We start from the raw sequence: 6,395 nt of genomic DNA, 5'->3' as shown, positions 1-6,395 counted from the left end.
TATGTTTTTCTACAAAAAAATAGTCCTTTTATTTTCTTTGCACGATATATAAAATAAGTTAATATGCATAATATGTTTTTTTTTATTTTTCTTTGCCTCGTATTTAAACTTTTCTCAAACACACGTAATATTTTTTTTCATTTCGTTACCTTCTTTCACTGGTTTCTCTTGTTTTTCTATTTATTTTATTTTCAATGTATTTCCTTTGAATTTGATTTCAAATTTAATTTTAATGTCTAATATTTAATATAAGTTAATTTTAGATAGATGTCAAAGATTAAAGGAAATCAAATAAAACATGTAAAGATTAAAGTGTTAAAATAAATGACACTTTTTTTTAACTTTTTTTTTTTTTACATATAATTCATAATATCAGCTTTATCAATAGGAAATACTTATTTAATCAATTTAAATTTCTCCGAGCGAGAGTAGAATAGTATTCATTGGTGTATATGCCTTGACAAAAACTTTCCATGCCAATAAATCAAAGGATTTCAATTACTAAGATAAGAATACGTTGATTGATGTATAGACCTTGACAACAAAATTTCAAGTAAAAAATCCTTTAAGATTTTTGATTGGTTGGAATAAGAGTGTTACCTGGTGAATAGAACTTGACCTAAAAGTCTATTCACAAAACTTTTGATTGGTTAGGATAAGTGTGTTGCTTGGTGTACAGACCACTGAATACTATTCTACTAAAAAAATCTATCTTTTTTATTGGTTAGAAGAAAGGTGTTATTGTTTATGCACCAGATTTTTAAGTTTATTTTCTTGATTTTTAATTTCAGGACAAAGAGACAAATATATCCCTCAACTTTGCGATGTAGAGCAGATATACCCCTCGTTAAAAAGTGAGGTATATATACCTTTGTCGTCTAACAAATGGTGCATATATTCCTTCATCGTCTAATAGGTGGTGTACATATATATATATATATCTATATATATATATATNGTGAATAGAACTTGACCTAAAAGTCTATTCACAAAACTTTTGATTGGTTAGGATAAGTGTGTTGCTTGGTGTACAGACCACTGAATACTATTCTACTAAAAAAATCTATCTTTTTTATTGGTTAGAAGAAAGGTGTTATTGTTTATGCACCAGATTTTTAAGTTTATTTTCTTGATTTTTAATTTCAGGGCAAAGAGATAAATATATCCCTCAACTTTGCGATCTAGAGCAGATATACCCCTTGTTAAAAAGTGAGGCATATATACCTTTGTCGTCTAACAAATGGTGCATATATACCTTCGTCGTCTAATAGGTGGTGTACATATATATATATATGTTAAAGAAAAGGATAAATATGTACAATTTGTTAGACGACATGGGTATATATGCATCGCATTTTTAACAAATGGTATATCTGCTCTAAAATCGTAAAGTTGAGGGGTATATTGGCCTCTTTTCCCTTGATTTTCTTAAAAAAATATGTAGGGTTATTTATGATCCTTTTGATGATTTTTTTGACTTATTCTATTCTTTATTGTAAAAATATGAGAAATAAAAAGAAAAAAGTGTGAATGGAAAAAAAGAAAAAGTAAGTAAAAAAAATTAAAATCATTTTTCGGCTATATTGTAATTTATTTTTTGTATCTATAAACAATTGGGGCATCTATGATAAATTTACAAGTTGTTGAATCAAAAAAGTTGAAAAAGAAGAAGAAAGAAATGTGTGAGAAGGACCCAATATATATACCCCAACAAGAATGCTTTTTTTTATCTAAAAATAATTTAAAATTAATTTTTTTCACTTCCATTAAAGAAAAAAGGTATATATGAGTTATTTGTGTAACAGTAGGGGTATATATGAATTACTTTTATAACGAGTGATATATAAAATCTAAATGATACTATTGAAGGGTATATCAAGATATTGTTCCTTTAATCAATTTAAATTTTACATAAGAGTGTTAACTGATATAAAGACCTTGACTTAAAGGTAAATAATAAATCTATAAAAAATCACTTTAAATTTTGGTGGAAATGATTTAAGTCCAGAAAGACAAATACGGTGAAACACCAACGAATGTGATGTGTGAATGTAATTTTGATGAACCACAAATTACGCAAAGAAAAATCTACTATTGTCGCTTTGAGTAGTCAATTCCAAGGAGCCCACCTAGTCACTTTCACGCAAATTTTGAATTGTCAACTTTATATTCTCAAGTCAATGCACGAGTCATTGCACAAGAATCCAAATGATTGTTGAAAAATATCAGAAGTTCCAAATTATTAAGTCAAGTCATCACATAGAAAGTTTAAATGAAAGGTACTACACAAAATCATATCACTTGTAATAATACAATTTTGTTTGATACCTTATCGGTCTAAATCATCACAATCCCAAGTCTCTGCAAGTAGTCTTGACACAATTATTACGCACTGATAATCTTATTTATCAAATATTACAGCATATGACTATCCAACACAATGCAGAAAAAATCACCTCGTAAATATTATCCCAACAGTAGGAAACAATTATCAAATCAATTGATATTCTTAAAGGAGATAGAAAAGTGAAAGGGAGCCTTGGAACCACAGTAAAATTGTCTCTATTGTGAACCACGAATTAAGCAAAGAAAAATCTACTACAGCTAATCAATTCCAAGAAGCTCGTTTAGTTACTTTCAACTTTTGACTTGTCAATTACATATCACATTTTCCGGTGAAATTCCAGTGAATAATCTTTTTTAGACTATTATGAAGAAGTTGTAATAATACAATTTTGTTTGATACATTATCAGTCTTAAAACGTCATATTCTCAGGTCTTTACAAGTAGTTCATGTTAGCATTAATGTTTTGATAATGATTGCAGGACACAGGATCAGCTGGACTCAAAAAGGAAAAGTAACATCAACAGGATAAACATGGAAGGAAATATATTTAGAGCAAATCAAGGCTAACAAATCTGGAAGATTCACTCACTCAAATGGAAGGAATCAGGGTGAAGCAAATCAAGGCTAACGAATCAGGAAGTTAATAATCTGTACAAGGCAGATTCTCACAAAGAAGGAAGGAAAATATTTACACGAACATATCTGATATGGACGTGTTTACACTCAATCAAGGAATCATTACAAATCCTTGACTGAAAGAAAATCTCTTGGGTTTCCCTTGAAGAGCAGAATTATCATCCATCTCCAACACTATAAATTATCCGCACCCTCAACATAGAGAATTACGAACTTCACTTGAACTTGTATTGTTGCTTTCTTTTATCTTTGAGAAAAACCTTGTAGCCTGTCCAGTCTACAATTGTAACAGAAAAGAGAAAGAATAATCTCTAGTATAGGTTTTACAAGTAGAGGTTGCGTCAAGATAAGAAGTCTGATTTGCATATCAGACAAGTACTGAATACTCCAACATTGTATCACCAAGTTCACTCAAAGCTCTTAAGGAAACCCTTGTAACCCAAGGGGACTGGAAGTAGGCACCACATCGGTGTTCCGAACCAGGATAAAGTTTTCTGTCTCATTATATTCTGCCATTATATTTTATATTGTTTGAAGTCACTAACTTGCAGGTCAGTTGACTATCACTCTTGAGTAGTCGACTCGAAGAAAATTTCAATTCACCCCCCCCTCTTGACTTTCAGTTCAGAGGGAAAAGGTAGAAGTACCCCCCTAGATTATGCCTCAAATCTCAGAGACACACCTTAGCTAAACTAAGGTCCTATTACCCCCTTGAACTCATTTTTTTTTGTAATTTCGTACACCTTGTTGGCTTCTATGGCATCCAAGTATCTCCCACGCACCTCAATTGCGTGGAGTCACAGAGTGTGCCACGTAGGCCAAAAGGTGCACAAAATTATATATAAAATGAGTCCAGGGGGTAATAGGACCTTAGTTTAGTTAAGGTGTGTCTCTGAGATTTCAATCATACTCTAGGGATACTTATGCCTTCTCCCTAGTTCAGACCTACATTATTATGCATTATTAATCTCCTTTGTCAAATTAGTACTATCAGACATGATGCAGAAAAATTCACCTTGAGAATATTATGTCTACCAGTAAGAAATAGTTATTAAATCAATTAAAGTCTTAGAGAAAGAAAAGTGAAGGGAGCTTTGGAACAACACTTAAGTGTCTCAGTGTGCCTTATGTTGTAGATGGACAATCATTTGAACCACAAACAAGTGCTCCAAGTTATGATGTTGTTCTACATCCCTATGGTGCTCCAAGTAAATGTCACTCCAATTTAGACTTGATTGCTGCAGAGAGACGTGACCAGTACGTAGCCTTGTGCACAAACAGAACAAACTTGGAAAATTCGAATCATTGAGTGAATTACAATATGTAAAGATATTTGTGATAAAAAGAACAAACAGTACTGAAAATGCCTTCCAGGTAAAACTTGGAAACAAAATTATCCAAAGAGAATGACACTTTCTACATAACTATAAACGCCTCGGATCGGATGAGAACTTGCAGTACTTTACTCAAGCATATACCTAAAGTTTAAGAACATCATTACCGCTGCCTCATTCACTTTTGGTTTTGGATGCTGAATTAGTGAAACCGATTTTCTTGCTAGATTAGTTACGGGCCATGCAGGATGATATAAATATAGGTTTTAAATCATTCCATATCAAGGGAACACCAATGATATGTCTCTCCCATTCTCTTTTTGGAGTCTGCTCTAAAATCCACAAGTCGAAGTATCCACTTAATCGTTTGACATAATGTATGACCGCTAATGTCCCCTTCACCCATTGTCCATGGAGATGCATTAAACAATGTGATAATTTCAAAGTTTTCATATTTAAACATCAAATGCAGCTATAACATGTTTATGATTTTGATTGCTAATAGAATGATAGATATCTCCACTATGCCTAAATTAAAGTTAAAATATGATAGTTTAGGTGTGGTTTTTACCATTAACTGTATATTATTGTTGGAGAATCAATATATGCAGAGTTCTGTATAAATGTTTTCACCCGAAGCTTGAAAGAACTCTCTCTGCGACACTCATTGGTCTTAACTATTCTGTTAGTCATTTGGTATAAGACTCAAGTTGCAGCAACAACATTCAGCGTTGAGAAAGCTTTTGGCACCATAAGCATAGGGAGACCAATTGTGCAGGAGGAAGACGAGAAATCGCATACTTTGGTCAAGTATATACCTTCAGTTTAAACACATCATCAACTCTATATTTAACCCATTAATATATTCTCTGACCTTGAGAACAAAGGTTCTTTGAAGAGGAATGCAATAAGGAAATTGAGGCAAAGAAGGAAAAATTTGTAGCCTAACCAAATTAAGCAAGCTGAAGTGGTGCTTTCCAGGTGCAGGAAAGTTTGGGAAATGAAAGACTTGGTGTCTACTCCCTGAATGCGTCATTGAACGATAACTGTGGATATCCACAAAATCCACAAGAGAATTAATAGGATTACATTCATGTTTTTCATTAGTTAACAGTGAAGTTTGACACACTGATATCATCTGGTATTGGTGTACAGGGGAAGTATTTGACGTAATAAAATAGAACATGGTTTTGCAGGCATTAACATCCCTTCAGTACAAGAAGTAGCAACCATTGAGCTAGAAAATAGGAAAAATCTGATATCAACTTCTTTTACTCTTCTACGAGCAGGTTTGCACATGGAAATGCTATGATTTCTTCCCCAGCATTAACGATGTATGTCAACATGAGAGTAAAAGGGGCTGCAACCGATTGAGATTGCCTTCATAGCAGTTCTATCAACTTGTGTGTGCCAAGCTTGTTGATTTCGGATTCTAATTGTTTGAAGCAATGTCACGTGAATTCGGACTTGCAGCTAAGATGGAACATTATGATTGTGTGGTTGATCTACTACAGGAAGCTTACGACTTCATAAAGAAGATGCCTTTTTTTTGAATTTGATGCTACTGTCTTGGTTGGGAAATGAAGTAGCACAACTATTGCTTGAGTCGCAACAGAGTCATTCTGGGAATTACGTGCAACTCTCAAGCATTTATGTTGGCGCAGAGAGGTGAGAAATAGCAATGTTAGATCCTGGAATACACAAGGTTCCATCCCACAGTTTTATTTCGTAGAGTTGATAACTGCAGCAGCTTTTATTTGTAATATTTTCGATGAGCCAACTCTGTAACTACACAACTCTGCTTTGTGCATCGTGATTCTTTTGATAATTGAGAAATCCCCAAGGGCTGGTGGCACACATTTCAGCTGTGATGAGCCTGAGCCATGCATCGTGATGAAGCGGTTCTGCTGGATTTCTTCTTAAATGTGATATCTGGTTTCACCACTGCTAGGATTTAAACTTTAGTATTCAAGGTTATGTTGTTTCCCCAACTTTTTAACGGCTACACCAACTCTATTGTATTCAAGTTATTATATATTGATCAATGTCGAGGAATACTTTTTCTATTTCAAAGTACA

The sequence above is a fragment of the Solanum stenotomum genome, chromosome 1, assembly GCF_019186545.1.
Source record: "Solanum stenotomum isolate F172 chromosome 1, ASM1918654v1, whole genome shotgun sequence".
Lineage (NCBI taxonomy): Eukaryota > Viridiplantae > Streptophyta > Magnoliopsida > Solanales > Solanaceae > Solanum > Solanum stenotomum.
This window is presented reverse-complemented; position numbering follows the sequence as displayed.